Source organism: Scyliorhinus canicula, chromosome 5, assembly GCF_902713615.1.
Source record: "Scyliorhinus canicula chromosome 5, sScyCan1.1, whole genome shotgun sequence".
Lineage (NCBI taxonomy): Eukaryota > Metazoa > Chordata > Chondrichthyes > Carcharhiniformes > Scyliorhinidae > Scyliorhinus > Scyliorhinus canicula.
Window position 1 is genome coordinate 40,808,444 of NC_052150.1, and position 19,656 is coordinate 40,828,099.

Below are 19,656 nucleotides of genomic sequence, written 5' to 3' on the forward strand. Positions count from 1 at the left end.
CTCTGGCCCGGATGGGCCGAGCAGCCACGCAGAAAAAGCATAGTCCCACCGGCGCCGTCCACATCTGGTCGCTGCCGGCAGGATGTCTGCACGAAGGGTCGGGGAGACGGCCTGTGGGGGGAGAGGGTGGCTCCGTCCTCGGGGGGGGGGGGGGGGGGGGGGGGCAGGGGGGGCCTCCGATGGGGTTTGGCCCACGATCGGGGCCCACCTATTGGTGGGCCGGCCTCTTCCCCCCCTGGGCCTACTTTGCTGCGCGTTCGGCCCCAGAACCTCAACGCTATGTTGCGTCGGGGCTGGCGCTTTCCGTGAAGCCACCGCGCATGCGCGGGTTGGCGTGTCGCCACTGCGCATACACGGGTTGGCGTCGCCCCCAGTGCTCACCAGGAAGTGAGGCTGGAGCGCCGTGAACCGCTCCAGCATCGTGCTGGCCCCCTATGGGGGCCAGAATCGCTAGTGCCCGAGCCCGTTTCACAATGGCGTTCACGACAGTGTGGACACTCCCGTAATCGGAGAATCAGGCCCTTGGTCTACAAAAATGATAGCTAAAAGCGCAATATAATTTAACATTCGTCGCTGGCATGGTAAATACAGTATTTAAATGGAAAACAACCAGAGGAACAGTTGGACCATGGGAACAGCTGGAGCAGCAGGGCTGTTAAAAGACATTGGCACAGCCTCATAGAAACATGTAAAAATACTGCCAGAGTCTGAGAAAGATGGTGTCTCATGTTCCCCAATTACTGCATCTGGTAACGGGTAATATCACCCAGCTGCCAGCCTAAGCTCCTGATTTGAATTCAGCTATAGATAAACCCAATCGGAAAGATCAATTCCAGTGGCAGCTCGCGAATGCAGCCGTGCTAAATAGGAGCACTATGATGGCCCTGGAGTCGTTCCCAAGGTGGTCACTTCAAACGTCAACTTCTGAATTTGAATAATGTTCAAAGTCTAAATGAAGCCCAAGACAGCGCATCTCGGAACTTTTCAAATCAACCTCTGGTACTTCCTTCCTACATTAATGTCAGCTGTTATTTGTACATTCAAATCTATTTAGAGAGACTTTTACGGAAAAAAAATTTTTTTAGATTGCGGGTGAGTTGGCGAATCACTATCTGTAGTTTGTGAGAAAGCGGTAGTGGGACTTATCCATGTAAATCTGTCGCCACGGTGCTGGTGGTCTTTCCACAATGGGGTCAGGAGGGAAATTCCTTAAATCCGCAACGATGTTCAAGCCTTGTAACCTCTGGGGCAAATAAATAGTTAATTATCTTTCTCTGATAGCTGTTAAGTGAGCTGCGACTTGTTTTTCTCAACCCTGGTTCCAAGGTGGCACAGCAGGAATTGCCTTTACCTCTTGTGATGAACTAAACAGTTGGAGATACTCCAGGGTATGAAATGTAGAGAATGGAAGCACCCTCACAATAGTGTGAGGTAGGAATCTCCAGGACCTTGATCCAGCATTTAAAAATTGCTCAAGTCAGGACCCGTACCAGCCTCCCCGGACAGGCGCTGGAATGTGGCGACTAGGGGCTTTTCACAGTAACTTCATTGTAGCCTACTCGTGACAATAAGCCATTTTCATTTCATGATGTGAGACTTAGTAGGAAACTAAGTGGTGGTGAAGGTGTTCCAACGATCTGGCTACTCTACTTGGTGATAAGTTCACAGGGCTGGATGGTGCAAAGCAAGGTGGTGGTCACCCATGGCTCAGTGGGTGATGGCACTCGTACTGCTGAGTCAGAAGGCCATGGGTTCAAGCACTATTCCAAAGACTTGAGCATGTAGTTCAGGCTGAGATTCAAGCACAGTGCGAAAAGAATGCTCTCAGTGGTGTTGAATGTACTCATGGGGAAGCTAGTTTAATACATAAGGAAGAAAGGAATTGAATAAACATTGCTGACAAGGTGCTGTGTATTCTCGTTGCCTTTTGGATCTCAGATGTTGGTAACAATTAGACTTTAGGCTTGTGTAGACAGGAGCTCTTTCTGGTTAATATTTGCCGTGCTGCCTTGTGTAATAGAAGGGCCGGTTTGAGCTGGTGCTGTCACACAACACATGACTCTACTCTGGCATGAAATGTGTCCCCTGGAGCACTTAAAACAGAACAATTAGCTCCTAGCTCTTGATGGATTTTTACAGATCATATGACAATCTGAGAATCAGAGAATCCCTTCAGTGCCGAAGTATGCCATTCGGCCCATCGTCTCTGCACTGACACTCCAAAAGAGCACCCTACATAGATCCACTCCCCCAACCTTACCCCTTAACCCTACCTAACCTGCATATCCCTGGACACTTAGGGACCAATCCATCTAACCAGCACACCTTTGGACTGTGGGACGAAACTGGAGCACCTGGAGGAAACCCATGCAGAAACATGGAGAACATGCAAACTCCACACGGACAGGCACCTGGGTCCCTGGCGCTGTGAGGCAGCAGTGCTAACCATTGTGCCACCCTGCCGCCCCACATATGACAGTATACAACATTGGATAAGATGAAGTTGAGTACGAGGAGGCTTGCATCCAACTCTCGTCTTTGTGTAATTAATCATGCATCAATTTATTCCACTAAGTTTTCAGAAGATGGACCTCCGCATCAAGCCGGATCGCCTGCAGCTGCATCCGCAATCAGACAATGCCAAAAAGGACTTTGAATGTTGGCTAGCCTGTTTCGAAGCGTACATTGGGTCTGCGCCAGACCCAATTCCAGAAGCACAGAAGATCCAGATCCTTTACACGCGGCTGAGTTCCAATGTTTTCCACTTATCCAGGACGCACGACCTACACAGACGCCATGGCGCTACTGAAGGAAAACTACGCTCAGCGGACTAACACACTCTACGCCAGGCACCTCCTCTCCACTCGTGGTCAGCTTCCTGGTGAGTCAGTGGAAGATTTCTGGCGTGCCCTGATTCCCCTAGTTAGAGACTGTGACTGTCAGGTCGTCACGGCCACGGAACACTCGAACTTGCTCATGCGAGACGCTTTGTTACGGGTAAAGGGTCCGATTACATTCACCAGCACCTCTTAGAAGGGGCCACGCTCGACCTCGCGGAAACCAAAAAGCTAGCGCTCTCGCTTATGGTCGCTTTGCGCAACATCCAGGCCTACGTCCCAGACCGCACGGCCCACCCCTCCTGCGCGCCGTGGACTCCGCAGACGGCCGCCCCATCGTGGACCCCATCAGCGACCGCCCTCAGCCAACTCCACGCCTGTGCCGCGCAGCAGCCAACCAACCCCAGGGGACCCAAACGTTACTTCTGTGGGCAGTCCAAACACCCCTGACAGCGCTGCCTGGCCCGGAGTACCCTTTGCAAGGCCTGTAGCAAGAAGGGACACTTTGCTGCGGTGTGCCAGGCCCGCTCAGTTGCCGCTATTGTTCCGGCTCCCCCCACGTGCAGCCAGTGGGCGCCGCCATCTTCCCCTCCTCGGACCATATGCGGCCCGTGGGCACTACCATCTTGTTCGACCCCCACCATGTGTGGCCAGTGGGCGCCACATCTTGTTCTCCCCAGGATCATCAGACGCTGCTATCTTGTTTCCCCCACGACACGTGCGGCCCGTGGGCGCCGCCATCTTACCAGGACCCATGCCACCGACGACCAGCCGCGTCTCCCCTCGGTCACGATTGACCAGTCCCGCCCACACAACCTGTCAACTGCTTCAACCAAAGTGAAGATCAATGGACACGAGATCTCCTGTCTGCTGGACTCCCGGAGCACCGAGAGCTTCATTCACCCCGATATGGTAAGGCGCTGCTCCCTTGTGGTACACCCCGCTAACCAGAGAATCTCCCTGGCCTCTGGGTCCCACTCCGTGGCGATCCGGGGGTACTGCATCGCCACTCTCACTGTCCAGGGCGTGGAGTTCAGTGGCTTTCGCCTCGACGTCCTCCCCAATCTCTGCGCTGCCCTGCTACTCGGCCTGGACTTCCAGTGCAATTTCCAGAGCCTAACACTGAAATTCAGCGGGCCCCTACCACCCCTTACTGTGTGCAGCCTCGCGACCCTAAAGGTCGACCCACCTTCCCTATTTGCAAACTTAACCCCAGATTGCAAACCCGTTGCCACCAGGAGCAGATGGTACAGCACCCAGGACAGGACCTTCATTAGGTCCGAAGTCCAGCGACTGCTTCGGGAAGGCATCATCGAGGCCAGCAACAGCCCCTGGAGAGCCCAAGTGGGAGTTGTGAAAACTGGGGAGAAACACAGGATGGTCGTGGACTACAGTCAGACCATCAATCGGTACACGCAGCTCAACGCGTACCCCCTCCCATGCATATCTGATATGGTCAATTAGATTGCACAGTACCGGGTCTTCTCAACTGTGGACCTGAAATCCGCCTACCATCAGCTCCCCATCCGTAAGGCAGACCACCCATACACTGCCTTCGAGGCAGATGACCGCCTTTACCGCTTTCTTAGGGTTCCCTTTGGCGTCACCAACGTGGTCTTGGTCTTCCAACTGGAAATGGACCGAATGGTTGACTGGTACGGACTTCAGGCCACTTTCCCGTACCTGGACAATGTCACCATCTACGGCCACGATCAGCAGGACCATGACACCAACCTTGCCAAATTTCTCCACACCGCCACTCTCCTCAACCTAACCTTCAACAAGGAGAAGTGCGTGTTCAGCACGAACCGCTTAGCCATCCTCGGCTATGTGGTCCAGAACGGAGTTCTGGGTCCCGATCCCAACCACATGCGCCCCCTCGTGGAACTCCCCCTTCCCAACTGCTCCAAGGCCCTCAAACGATGCCTGGGGTTCTTTTCTTACTACGCCCAGTGGGTCCCAACCTATGCGTACAAGGCCCGCCCACTCATTCAATCCACTCTTTTACCCCTAACGGCCGAAGCTCACCAGACCTTCAACCGTATCAAGGCTGACATCGCCAAGGCCGCGATGCATGCGGTCAACGAGACGTTACCATTCCAAGTCGAGAGCGATGCATGCTGCTTGTATAGTGGGCAGGCTGCTTGTATAGTGGGCAGGCTGCTTGTATAGTGGACAGGCTGCTTGTATAGTGTGCATGCTGCTTGTATAGTGGGCATGCTGCTTGTATAGTGTGCATGCTGCCTGTATAGTGTGCAGGCTGCTTGTATAGTGTGCATGCTGCTTGTATAGTGTGCAGGCTGCTTGTATAGTGGTCATGCTGCTTGTATAGTGTGCATGCTGCTTGTATAGTGGACATGCTGCTTGTATAGTGGGCATGCTGCTTGTATAGTGGACATGCTGCTTGTATAGTGGGCATGCTGCTTGTATAGTGTGCATGCTGCTTGTATAGTGTGCATGCTGCTTGTATAGTGGACATGCTGCTTGTATAGTGGGCAGGCTGCCTGTATAGTGTGCATGCTGCTTGTATAGTGAACAGGCTGCTTGTATAGTGGACATGCTGCCTGTATAGTGTGCATGCTGCTTGTATAGTGGGCAGGCTGCTTGTATAGTGTGCATGCTGCTTGTATAGTGTGCAGGCTGCTTGTATAGTGTGCATGCTGCTTGTATAGTGGACAGGCTGCTTGTATAGTGTGCATGCTGCTTGTATAGTGGTCATGCTGCTTGTATAGTGTGCATGCTGCTTGTATAGTGGGCATGCTGCCTGTATAGTGGTCATGCTGCTTGTATAGTGGGCAGGCTGCTTGTATAGTGGACAGGCTGCTTGTATAGTGGGCATGCTGCTTGTATAGTGGACAGGCTGCTTGTATAGTGGGCATGCTGCCTGTATAGTGTGCAGGCTGCTTGTATAGTGGGCATGCTGCTTGTATAGTGGGCATGCTGCCTGTATAGTGGTCATGCTGCTTGTATAGTGGACAGGCTGCCTGTATAGTGTGCATGCTGCTTGTATAGTGTGCAGGCTGCTTGTATAGTGTGCAGGCTGCTTGTATAGTGGGCAGGCTGCTTGTATAGTGTGCAGGCTGCTTGTATAGTGTGCAGGCTGCTTGTATAGTGGGCAGGCTGCTTGTATAGTGGACAGGCTGCTTGTATAGTGTGCATGCTGCTTGTATAGTGTGCAGGCTGCTTGTATAGTGTGCAGGCTGCTTGTATAGTGTGCATGCTGCTTGTATAGTGTGCAGGCTGCTTGTATAGTGTGCAGGCTGCTTGTATAGTGGGCAGGCTGCTTGTATAGTGTGCAGGCTGCTTGTATAGTGTGCAGGCTGCTTGTATAGTGTGCAGGCTGCTTGTATAGTGGGCAGGCTGCCTGTATAGTGGTCATGCTGCTTGTATAGTGGACAGGCTGCCTGTATAGTGGTCATGCTGCTTGTATAGTGGGCAGGCTGCCTGTATAGTGGACAGGCTGCTTGTATAGTGGGCAGGCTGCCTGTATAGTGGACAGGCTGCTTGTATAGTGGACAGGCTGCTTGTATAGTGTGCATGCTGCCTGTATAGTGTGCAGGCTGCTTGTATAGTGTGCATGCTGCTTGTATAGTAGACAGGCTGCTTGTATAGTGTGCATGCTGCTTGTATAGTGGGCAGGCTGCTTGTATAGTGTGCATGCTGCTTGTATAGTGTGCAGGCTGCTTGTATAGTGTGCATGCTGCTTGTATAGTGGACAGGCTGCTTGTATAGTGGGCATGCTGCCTATATAGTGGACAGGCTGCTTTTATAGTGTGCATGCTGCTTGTATAGTGGGCAGGCTGCTTGTATAGTGTGCATGCTGCCTGTATAGTGGACAGGCTGCTTGTATAGTGTGCATGCTGCCTGTATAGTGGACAGGCTGCTTGTATAGTGGGCATGCTGCTTGTATAGTGGGCAGGCTGCTTGTATAGTGTGCATGCTGCCTGTATAGTGGACAGGCTGCTTGTATAGTGGACATGCTGCCTGTATAGTGGACAGGCTGCTTGTATAGTGTGCATGCTGCTTGTATAGTGGGCAGGCTGCTTGTATAGTGGTCATGCTGCTTGTATGGTGGGCATGCTGCTTGTATAGTGGACAGGCTGCTTGTATAGTGTACATGCTGCTTGTATAGTGTGCAAGCTGCCTGTATAGTGTGCATGCTGCTTGTATAGTGGTCATGCTGCTTGTATAGTGGTCATGCTGCTTGTATAGTGGACAGGCTGCTTGTATAGTGTGCAGGCTGCTTGTATAGTGGGCATGCTGCTTGTATAGTGTGCATGCTGCTTGTATAGTGGACAGGCTGCTTGTATAGTGTGCAGGCTGCTTGTATAGTGGGCATGCTGCTTGTATAGTGTGCATGCTGCTTGTATAGTGGGCATGCTGCTTGTATAGTGTGCAGGCTGCTTGTATAGTGTGCATGCTGCTTGTATAGTGTGCATGCTGCTTGTATAGTGTGCATGCTGCTTGTATAGTGTGCATGCTGCTTGTATAGTGTGCATGCTGCTTGTATAGTGTGCATGCTGCTTGTATAGTGGGCATGCTGCTTTTATAGTAGTCATGCTGCTTGTATCGTGGACAGGCTGCTTGTATAGTAGTCATGCTGCTTGTATAGTGTGCATGCTGCTTGTATAGTGGGCAGGTTGCTTGTATAGTGGGCATGCTGCTTGTATCGTGGACAGGCTGCTTGTATAGTAGTCATGCTGCTTGTATAGTGTGCATGCTGCTTGTATAGTGGGCAGGTTGCTTGTATAGTGGGCATGCTGCTTGTATAGTGGGCATGCTGCTTGTATAGTTGACAGGCTGCTTGTATCGTGGACAGGCTGCTTGTATAGTGGGCATGCTGCTTGTATAGTGGGCATGCTGCTTGTATAGTGTGCAGGCTGCCTGTATAGTGTGCATGCTGCTTGTATAGTGGGCATGCTGCTTGTATAGTGTGCATGCTGCTTGTATAGTGGACAGGCTGCTTGTATAGTGTGCAGGCTGCTTGTATAGTGGGCATGCTGCTTGTATAGTGTGCATGCTGCTTGTATAGTGGACAGGCTGCTTGTATAGTGTGCATGCTGCCTGTATAGTGTGCATGCTGCTTGTATAGTGGTCATGCTGCTTGTTTAGTGGTCATGCTGCTTGTATAGTGGGCAGGCTGCCTGTATCGTGGGCAGGCTGCTTGTATAGTGGGCATGCTGCTTGTATAGTGTGCATGCTGCTTGTATGGTGGGCATGCTGCTTGTATAGTGGGCATGCTGCTTGTATAGTGTGCAGGCTGCTTGTATAGTAGTCATGCTGCTTGTATAGTGGCCAGGCTGCTTTTATAGTGGGCAGGTTGCTTGTATAGTGGGCATGCTGCTTGTATAGTTGGCATGCTGCTTGTATAGTTGACAGGCTGCTTGTATCGTGGACAGGCTGCTTGTATAGTGGGCATGCTGCCTGTATAGTGGACAGGCTGCTTGTATAGTGGGCATGCTGCTTGTATAGTTGACAGGCTGCTTGTATCGTGGACAGGCTGCTTGTATAGTGGGCATGCTGCTTGTATAGTGGACAGGCTGCTTGTATAGTGGGCATGCTGCCTGTATAGTTGACAGGCTGCTTGTATCGTGGATTTAAGGCTTTAGATTGAAGTCCATCCATTTCTAAGCCTATCCTCAAGGCAGACAGATCAAACCCATTATTCATATTCAGTCACAGTTTAACAAATTTCATATTTTAATTCTTCTTCTTTGCTTTTTTAGACAATAAAGCATTTTTTAAAAGATTTGTGACCACTTGCAGACCATATACATACACACAGTAGCTCTATTCAGCTGTCGTGATTAGGGTATGATCAAGATATTCTAAATCAGGCTGATTGCATACAACCTGATGAGTTTCAACTATTTAATAAGGTAGACTAGATTACCTGACATTCAAACACTGTTGACATACTTCACCTGCTGCTAAGGCAACCTACCCCCTCTAAATATACTTGCGTTTTCTCGACATCTGCGGATTGGCTCCAGCACCAGCATTTTGACATTGCTTCCTGGGGTTTATCTCCAGCATTGCTCGAAAGGCAGCTGCACAAGTCACAGCCCAGCTCTAGTACAGCAAATCTACCAAGCCCGGGCCAAGTCATATGAGATCTGCAGTGTTGCAATGGCTGGCTTGGCCCTTAGGTATGTCGGAATGCGTTCAGCAATGTGAAATATGGGCATTGAAGCCAGCCCAAGCATCTGGTGCCAGGGACCTCCTGCTTATGGTGGACGATTCACAATGTTGGAATCTCTAGCATTCTCAGCATTGGGAGCTCTCCTCAGTGTGCAAGTCTGTTGACATTGGCAGCCCGACGGGGACACACTGCCGCGTTTCAATAATAAGCTATTTGACTGATGGATATTTGTGAAATGTTTCCTGGTAATCCACCACGTGTAAATGCTGTCTCTACAAGCCTATAGAAACATTCCAGCTTTGTGTCATGGATAAATTGAAGAGCTGTCAGGGGAAAGCAGATATATGAACGATCAATAGATACTTTGGGCAAGGATTTTCCACTATGTGGCTCGTTGCTGTTTACTTTACGACAGCAGGATACCCTCAATCCTTCATTTATTTGAGTCAGTGAGGAAATACAAGCAGGTCTTTCTGCTTTATAGCTCCTGATCTTATGTGGATGAGCATTCAGAATTTGACAGAATGTATGGGTTTTGAGGAGTCAGGAATCTAAAGGTTGGTGATGTAGAATCGCAGAATGATACATCCCAAAAATATACCATTCCGCCTGTGCTGTCCATCGGAAAGACCTATCCAATTAGTTTCACTCCCCCTGCCCTTACCCCTTGTCAGGTTTTTCCCCAAAATCAAGTACAGTATACATCATTGACATTTGAAAGCTTTGACTGACCCTGCACCCACCAGCCTCTCAGGTTATAACTAATCTCTGCCGCTTTTGCCCTGTGCACTGTGGTTCCTGGCTCTTCTGAAAACACTTTCAGTAGGTGGCATAGTGGTAGGCACTGTTGCCTCACCGCGCCAGGCACCTCGGTTCTATTCCGGCCTTGTGTGACTGTCTGTGTGGAATTTGCACTTTCTCCCAGTTTCTTTGTGGGTTTCCTCCGGGTGCTCCAGTTTACTCCCACAGTTCAACGATGTGCAGGTTGGGGGGATTGGCCGTGATAAATTTTCCCTTAGTATCCAAATATGTGCAGGTTAGGTGGATTGGCCATGTTAAATTGCCTCTTAGTGTCCAAAGATGTGGAGGTTAGGTGGATTGGCCATGTTAAATTGCCTCTTAGTGTCCAAAGATGTGGAGGTTAGGTGGGGTTATGGGGCTACGGGGATCGAGCGGAGGAGGGGGCTTAGGTAGGGTGCTCTTTCAGAGGGTTGGTGCAGACTCGATGGGCCAAATGGCCCCCTTCTGCACTGTATGAATTCTACGGTTCTATGGTTCTGATACTCTACATGGTTTTGAAGACCTCCCGTTAACTTTGTCTGCACCAAGGATGGATCCCGAGTGGAAATGGAAAATGATTAGTGCCATCTGCCCAACCCAAGTAACTGTCCATGATAAGCGAGGACTGCATAACATGTGAGTGCTATACACGTAAAATTATTCGGAACTTACATTTATATAGTGCCTTTCATGACTTCAGGCTGTTCTAGAGGTCTTTATTACCAAAAATGTACCTGTTATATCACTGTTGTACTGTGAGAAAAAGTGCAGCCAATGTGCACAGTGAGATCCCAAAAACAGCAATGAGATAAGGACCAGATAGGCTATTTTTGAACTCTTGGTTGAACACATTGGGCAGGGGGTAGAGCTCAGCTGCTCTTCTTCACTTAGTGCCCTGGGACATTTTACATCCTCCTGATAAGGCAGGTGGGATGTGAACCTGGATATGTGCTGAGGTCCCTGGAATGGGACAAGAACTTGGATTGTTTCTGACTGGATTGCTCCGTGGAGAGCCACGTGGATTCGATGGGCCGAAGGGCCATTAATATGCAATAAATGACTCTATGGCATGGTGGGGGCGGTTGCAGCGAGGCAGCCAAAGGTTCACTTACTTTGGTGGGACCGGAGAATCCTGCCAGTGGGTGGGGCTGCAGAATCCCACCCTGGAATTCTGGAACTCAGAGCCAAGATGGCCTCCAATCGAACCCATGGCCGACAACCAGATCGGTTGACAATGCTTATCATTAAACAGTTCAAACCCCAACTAGAACACATTTTCTTCTGGGTGTCATGAGTCCTATTTTTAAGATTTATTATTCACGATGTTCTTCCATCACAGGTGCCATGTGTTTTCCCTCTGCTCCCATACAGCAAGACAGTGTGCTGGGAGTTCAGGAATTAGCTCTCGTATGAACTTTATAAAGATCTGGAGCATCGTCAGTTATTTTAAAATGATATCTGCAAACAGCATTGTTGCATCAAACATTTCCTCTCGGTATGTGGTTGACTCTTAACTTCCCCCTCAAGGGCAATTAGGGATGGGCAATAAATACTGACGTGGCCTACGACGCCCACATCCCACGAACAAACAAAAAATGGTGAAGGAGCTAAGCAGTGTTCGAACTCTAGCCTTTGAGGGTGTTGACCATCCCAGTAAGGAGGAAGGGTAAGGAGGGTGGCATGGTGGCACAGTGGTTAGCACTTCTGCCTCACAACACCAAGGATGAGGTTCACTCCCGGTCTTGGTGATTGAAAGCGTGGAGTTTGCACATTCTCCCTGTGTCTGCGTGGGCTTCCTCCAGCTGCTCCGGTTTCCTCCCACAGTCCAAAGATGTCCTGGTTATGTGGATTGGCCATGCTAAATTTGTCCCTTAGTGCCGAAAGGCGTGGCGGTTAGGTGGGGTTAAGGGGCTACGGGGACAGGGTGAGGGAGTGGGCTTAGGTAGCATGTTCTTTCATAGGGTCAGTGCAGATTTGATGGGCTGAATGGCCTCCTTCTGCACTGCAGGGATTCTATGCATCACAATCTGTACTGGAGCTGCACTGCTTCATTGAATAATTTGTCAAGACAGATTCTGGCCTTTGAAACCTATTTATGATTCATGGCTTTGCTTCATTATGTCTGACATCTTTCTGATCTCCCTACGCATTAGCTGAAGATCATCAGGAAAGAGAAAGATCTAAGCAAGCCAATGTCCTTGCTACTTCTTCCTGTCCCTCATTGTACTGACAGGGGGATTGACATTGGGAGCGATAGCAATGGTGTGGGAGGGGGTGGGGCTTGGGAGGCACAGAAGCAATTCAAGGACTTTGTTGAGTTTGTCCTTGTCACGTACAAGAGCTTCATCAAGGACACAGATTTACAGTATTGCCAGGATCTGCAGGAGCATTGAAAATGAGATATTGCTGGCTTCTGCACCCAGGCATGTTGGACAGAGAACATTTTGTGGCACGGGAAATAATTTTTAACCAATGTATTGGTTATTGGCGTTCTTTGAAGAAATCCCATGTGCTGTGGATAAATGTAACCTGTGGATGTATTATACTTAGGTTTCCAAAATGCATTTGATAAGGTGCCAGATCAAATGTTATTGTGGAAAATAAAAGCTCATGTTGTAGGAGGGAATGTATTGGCATGGATAGAGGTTTGGCTGGCTAACAGGAAACAGAATGGGCATAATTGGGTCTTTTTCTGGTTGACAGGATGTAATAAGTGCTATGCCACAGGGATCACTGCTGGGGCCTCAACCTTTTGACTTGAATGAAGGGACCGAAAGTACGCTTGCTGATGGCACAAAGACAGGTAAGAAAGTGAGATATGAAGTGGTTACGATGGGCCTACAAAGGGATATAGATTTGTTTGGTGAATGGGCAAAGATCTGGCAAATTAAGTACAATGTGGGTAAAATGTGAAATGGTCTAGCATGGCAGGAAATATAAAAAAGAAGCACATTATCTAAATGATGATAGATGGCAAAGCTCTGAGATGCATCGAGGTCTGAGTGTCTTAGTGCATGAATCACAAAAGGCTGGTGTACAGGTACAGCAAGAAATTAGGAAGGCTAATCGAATGTTGTTGTTTATTGCAAGGGGAATTGAATAATAATCTTTATTATTGTGACCAGTAGACTTACATTAACACTGCAATGAAGTTGTAAAATTATTATTAAAAAAGACCGGCATTGTAGTAGGGGCTTGAACGGGGAACACGCATATAGCCCTGTTTTGTACAGTGGGGAGCTCCGCTCACCAGAACTCCCTAGTGTAGCTAGAGATCGGGACGCCATTTAAATTCTGATCTCTGAAGTCCCCCGAAACGATCCCCGACGTCCGGCCCAGCCCAAACGCACTAGGGAAGGGATATATACGGACGTCTCTTAGAAAGGTACGCTCCCCACTGGATGGAACAAGGGAGAAATCTGAGGTCGAATTAGGGATGTACATAGAGCTGGGGACTCTGGAGTGAAGCACTGAGCAAGGCCAATTCCACCTCCTCCTGCACAAGGCTAAGCGTAATGCAGCTTAAAGTGGTGCACAGAGCACCCCTGACAAGAACCGGAATGAGCCTGTTCTTCCCGGAGGTGAAGGATAAATGTGAACGGTGCCAGAGGGGCCCGGTCAACCACACCCACATGTTCTGGGCCTGGCGCAGACTTGTTGGGTTCCGGGCAGCCTTCTGTGAGGCAATGTCCAAGGTTGTGGGGTGAGGGTGGAGCCATGCCCAAGAGTGACAGCCTTCGGGGTATTAGACCAGCTAGAACTTCCTATGGGGAAGAGGACCAACGCCCTTGCCTTTGCTCCCCGAATCACCGGAGAATCCTGCTCAGTAGGTGATCCACAGCACCACCCACAGCTGCAGACTGGCTGGCCGACCGGGCGGAATTTCTCCATCTGGAGAAGGTCAAATACATCATCCGAGGGTCGGACGAGGGCTTCCACAAAGCATGAGGGCCATTCATCAGCCTGTTCCAAGACCCGTTCGAAGCCAACAACTGAGCGAACGGGAGAGGGGAAATGCACAGGAGCCACCAGGGCGACAGAACGCAGACAGGAAGAGGAGGAGCAACAAGGGAGAGAGACCCAATTAAACGCCAAAGGGGAGCCCAGGGAGAGACTGACATGGGGACCCTCACAAAGCTATAAGAGTAAAACAAATGCCAAAACAAACTATCTATGGTGAAACCTGGACAGGACCTGGAGACAGCAGAAAAGGGGGGGAGGCAAAGGACGGTGGAGGGGGAGGGTGCTGAAAAGGAGCAACATGTAAATTATTTGGACAGCACGGTAGCATAGTAGATAGCACAGTTGCTTCACAGCTCCAGGGTCCCAGGTTCGATTCCCGGCTGGGTCACTGTCTGTGTGGAGTCTGCACGTTCTCCCCGTGTCTGCGTGGATTTCCTCCGGGTGCTCCGGTTTCCTCCCACAGTCTATAAATGCGCGGGTTAGGTGGATTGGCCATGGTAAATTGCCCTTAGTGTCCAAAAAGGTTAATTGGGGGATCCTGGGTTACGGGGATCGGGTAGATACCAGGGCTTGAGTAGGGTGCTCTTTGTAAGGGCCAGTGCAGACCAGATGGGCCGAATGGCATCCTCCTGTACTGTAAATTCTATGATCTATGATCACCGTTACATCCAATTCTTGTACAGTGTAAAAATGCAAACTTAAATAAGCTCGGTGCATCGATCAACCTACTGCCTTTTTGACCTTAGCTTTCATCTAAATTTGCCTGAATAAACCATAATTTATAGCCTGAGATGTAGACAGTATTTAAATTTTATTGGTCTGTCAGTTGAGGGGATTAAATTCCTGGCTTTCCTCACAGATTCCACGGAGTTGAGCCAACGTACAATACAACCCAACACAATAAGAAACCAATTATATTCGGTTATCTGCTAACTCTGGGAGCTCCCACTCAAACTTGTATAGGGCGGAACCTACATCTGCACCCTTTACAAGGTCAGTTGATGACAGGAGGGTGGACAATAGCCATGTTGGGGTTCCTGCCCTCCGAGTTCAGAAGTAATCGAATGTAATGCTGGATGCCACAAGTGATACATGCTAGCCATGTATGTTCGGGACTGCTAGTCTCAGGTGCCTGTTGAGTTGGGCGCAAGTGCCAAAACGGGACTCTCAAACCAATTGCAAATCTCCTGGCCTAGTCCGAGCAGATTCTCGGCCAGAGCAGGCGAGAACATGATTACAGCTGATCAACAGGAATTTAAATATAATTATCATGTTTGAGGCCTGATGCTCCTGACTCCTGGTAAGTGAGGGGAATCCTTCATGGGGGTCAGGGGGACTTGGGCTAGGCTGCAGGGGATCAGGTCCGGGGTCTTTCCCAGGATGGTGTTCATGCAACAGATCTTCCCTCTGTAGCTTTGAAACACTTTGATGTCTCTCCCAGCATGCCAAGTTCAAAAATCTGTCAGATGAAGGTAACAACCTTTCCTTTGATATGTTGGAAACATTTGAAGTGCTTTTTTCACATTCAATTTCATTCCCCTTGAACTGTTTCAACCTCTGGGCATGCCGAGATGCCTAAAAGCTTTGAATTGCATTGTTTACCTTCAATTTCAAGATCCATTACCTTGTACAAGCCTCTTGATTGGTAGGTCCAGGTTATTTCAAAGGAGGGTTGGCTTTGATGTTCTTAAAGCTCCTCAGCATCCATTTACTCAGACGTGTTTCCTCGTTTGAGCAGATGTTGTTTCTAACCACAATTGTTTTTAAAGAGGCTGTTTCTTTGTTCTAAGGAGCTTCCGAGCGAAACCAAGTGCACCCATAATGGGGTTTTGTTCACTTGGGGGTGGCCTTGCCAGCGATTGGGAGGGTCGTGTCAGAGATTAGGAGGGGGCCTACTAGTGATTCGGGGGGGGGGGGAGCGGGCGGGTGCTAACATGTTATTATGAGATCTATAAGGAATGCAACCTATTGACGGTGGCAGGATCAAAAGATCCCACCACCAGCCAATGGAGGGTCACCTCCTGCCACCGAGAAACACACCACAGGGAGATCAGAGAATCTCGCCCTACATCTATCGTTCCCCTTTATCCAGTCATCCTACATTTACTGGTTCCCCTTTATCCATCTTGCATGTTGCATTCTCAAAGAACTCTAATACATTTGTCAAACATGATTTCCTTTTCACAAAACTATGGCCTCAGTTTTTTGGATGGCGGGGTCTCACTTCGGAAGAGTCCTGCCTTAAGGAGCTACCGGCAAATGTCTCCAATTGAAGCTGGGCAGGAAACAACATTTAAATGGCCATCAATTGGCCACTTATGGGCCTCCACTATGGCAAGGGCAGGCTCCCTATCTGAGGCCTTTCCTGCGTCTGTGTAAAATCATTGTGTAGTCAGGTCAGATAATTTGGTGAACCTGCAAAAGGTCCATTGACTTTGCTGCAGGAATTTCCAATCTCCCCCAGGGCAGGACTGGGAAATCCTAGTTCCTGAGTCTTCTAAAATTCCAGAAAGGTGTTAACAGACAGGCTGTAAATTATCCAATTATTTTCAAGATGACAGGGACTTGGAATCAAATATAAGGGCAGCACAGTAACGCAAGTGACCAGCACTGTGGCTTCACAGCGCCAGGGTCCCAGGTTCGATTCCCTACTGGGTCACTGTCTGTGCGGAGTCTGCACGTTCTCCCCGTGTCTGCGTGGGTTTCCTCCGGGTGCTCCGGTTTCCTCCCACAGTCCAAAGACGTGCAGGTTAGGTGGTGGCCATGATAAATTGCCCTTGGTGTCCAAAATGGTAAGGAGTGGTTATTGGGTTACGGGGATAGGGTGGAAGTGAGGGCTTAAGTGGGTTGGTGCAGACTCGATGGGCCAAATGGCCTCCTTCTGCACTGTAAGTTCTATATCTAATTAACATTTCTACTTAAACAAAAAGTCTATGCATTTCCCATTGCCATGGGGAAGAGGGTGCAAGGAATCCATTTTCAGATCAGGTTACAGGCTTCCCTGATAAACCCACGAATGCCATACAGACAACAGTTGGAGTTTGGCTTTGTGCAGTCTGCGGCCATCTGAAAGTTAGAGGCAGACAAGCCTGCACCTTAAGCGGAGGAAATGCTGGTTCTACTGTTCACCATGCAGAATGCAGGTGGGAGTTCATGCTCAGATTGAAGACTGAGTTTGTGAAGAATTAAAGGAGGCTGGAAGACTTACCTACCCTGGAACCCAGAGGACAAAACCTACATTGTACACTCACAGTGAGAGATAGTTCTGGGATGAGACGTTACGTGGCTGGAAAAACGAAAAAGGAAGGAACCCCTTGGAAACTGGCAGCAACTGTGAGCTGTTTGTGAGAGTGACTGTATTTCCATGGAGAGTGTGATGTGTGATAAGTAAAAAGCAACCATTTATTTCTGTAGCTTTTAGTTATTTGATACAGTGAAAGTTTTAAAATGTGAAACCTTGATGTATTATTCTTTCAGCTGTTAACTGCGAATTCAAATTTCTCTTTAAAAGTTATCGGTCTCCACGGAGATCGTGACAAAATATGCGGAGAAGCGTTTTACTGTTTCTTTTTACATTTCAAGCTCACACTCTAATTTCTCCCTCTATTATTTTTTCGAACATCCTTCATGGGTTGCCAGTTTCTGGTTAAGCTTTGCAGAACTATCCATCTTTTCTTTCAATTTGATGACATCCTTAACTTGTTAACCACAAATTGTATATCCTTTTGGTAGATTCTGCTCCGGATTCACCGCCCCTTCAACGCCAGAAAGGCAAATCGTGATCGGGCGGAGAGTCGGGCGCATGGCCGAAATCAAAGTGACAGCTGTGTGGATTCAGGGTGCTCGTCGGGATTGGGGTGGACAGGCACAGACCACCATTGCCACAGTATTTGTTTTAAATGCACCCATTGTTTTCAATGCTCACTCTGCTGACTGCTCACTGTGTCCTGTGATGTTCACAGAGCCTCTGGAGCCCACCCAGGCCGCCCCTCTGGAGACCCTCAGACCCCAGCTGACACATCAGTGGGATGGGCGTGGCCAAGCTCAATCAGTGGCCCACCAGGTGCTGCCACTCCTCAGTGCCCTCATCAGAAGCCAAGCCCCACTGCAGAGGAAGCAGGGGAATGGCAGAGCTCATACCAAGCAAAGGACACATGCACCGTGGCCTTCGGCACCCTCCCTGGCACACTGCCCCTCTCAGGGCAGAGGCAGAGTGACACGATCAGCTAGCCCACTCCGCAGGGCCACCGGCTGTCTCCAAGCCCAGCATGCCCCACCGCACCCCCGCTCCTATCCATTCTGCCCCCGGTCCAGTTGTCACAACCTGTGTGTCACACCCAAGACCCACATCACACTGTGGTTAAGTTCCCAGTCAACACCCACTTCCCTCGCTCACCCCCATCTGTAGGATCTGCCCATACACAAGCCTATCAGCATGGAGGTGATTGGTGGCACATGTTGACCCGCTCCACCCAAAAACCAGGTGCCACCCTGCTGGCGGGATAACACACGGCCCACCCAGTGAGGAGGCGCACAGTGAACCCCCACTGGGGAAACAGGACAGGGGCCGCAGCCTATCACTGACATGGGTTGCAGGAGCTACCCGGTACCCCTATTGAGAGGGACAGGTGGTGCGGAGAGAGGCTTCCAGGAGCCACTCACTGATAGGGACAGGGTTGCAGTATGGAAGTCAGCTTATCAGAGGAATGGCTGAGGTGTGTGGGTGGGTTTGGGGGGACATGTGGAGGGTGGAGCTGACGTGCCACTCAGGGTCACTGTGTAGCCTGTTGGATTTGGATGGGCAGGGAATGCTCACTTTGCGAACCAATCTGCTCTTTTCTCTCCCTGCAAAGAAGGAATTTCAGAGTACATTCAAGAATCCTCTCTATCTACCAGGCCTAACTGTTGTTGCGGTTGCACAGAGGCTGGAGGCACAGGGCCTGCTCGGGAAGGGATCTGCACAACAGGAGCCTGCCTCAGAAGTGTAGGGGCCAGCTGGTGAAGCTGGTGAACTAGCTGTCCAACTTGCCAAGGAGTAGGTTTGAAGGAGACACCGTATCAGGACATATTTATATCGTCAGCACCTGTCGTTCGAGGACCTGCTGGACCACATGGTGCTGCCGAAGACTCTGACTAATTAGGGAGACCATGCACCACCTGTGCAAAATGGTGGCGTACCTGGAAGCGCGGGGCTATGAGGAGGACACCCATTCTCCTTGGTCGCCCTGAACGATTGTGCTTTTAGGTCTTTCTAGGCGCCAAGTGGGGACCTGCCTGGGTTATCGCAGGCATCATACACAGGTGGATCCACGCTGTGATGGATGCCCTTTTTGCCCAGGTAGCAGACTATATAAACTTCATTGTGAACTTGGCCCACCAGGATACCCGGGCAGCAGGATTTTCTGCCATAGCTGGCATGCCCCATGTACTGGAGGTGATAGGTGGGACAGATGTTCCCCTCCGAGCACTGACTCACCAGGGGATGCTCTTCATCAATAGGAATGGGTTCTATTCCCTGAATGTGCAGTTGGTATGTGACCACCATCTGCACATCATGTACGTTTGCACCAGTTACCCGGGCAGCGCGCAAAACGCATACGTCCTTGAGCACTCGTCAGATCCCGGCGCCTTCGAAGCACTCCCTCAGGTGACGGGTTGGGTGACAAGGGTTATCCGCTGATGTCTTGGCTCATGACGCCTGTCTGGAGGTGGAGAACTGCTATAACAACGCTTATGCAGCAACCAGGAGAGTCATTGGGCAGTCTATCAGCGTCTCAAAGATGTGCTTCCAATGCTCTGGGGGAGTTCTCAAATGTAGCCCTGGGAGGGTCTCGAACATTGTGGTGGCCTATTGCGCCCTGCATAACAATGCTCAGCAGGGGGGGGGGGGACATGCTGGGGGAGGAGGAAGACGGTCAAGTTTCATCTGACCAG

General features: G+C 49.9%; 1 long non-coding RNA gene across 1 annotated transcript in view; it reads left to right on the top strand.

The window, feature by feature from the left end:
- LOC119965932 overlaps nt 1–19,656 on the top strand; it is a 64,265-nt gene that overhangs the window by 13,883 nt on the left and 30,726 nt on the right. The window contains exon 2 of the long non-coding RNA XR_005460636.1: nt 12,463–12,562. This is a non-coding gene — a long non-coding RNA (uncharacterized LOC119965932). The remainder of the gene's footprint in view (nt 1–12,462; nt 12,563–19,656) is intronic.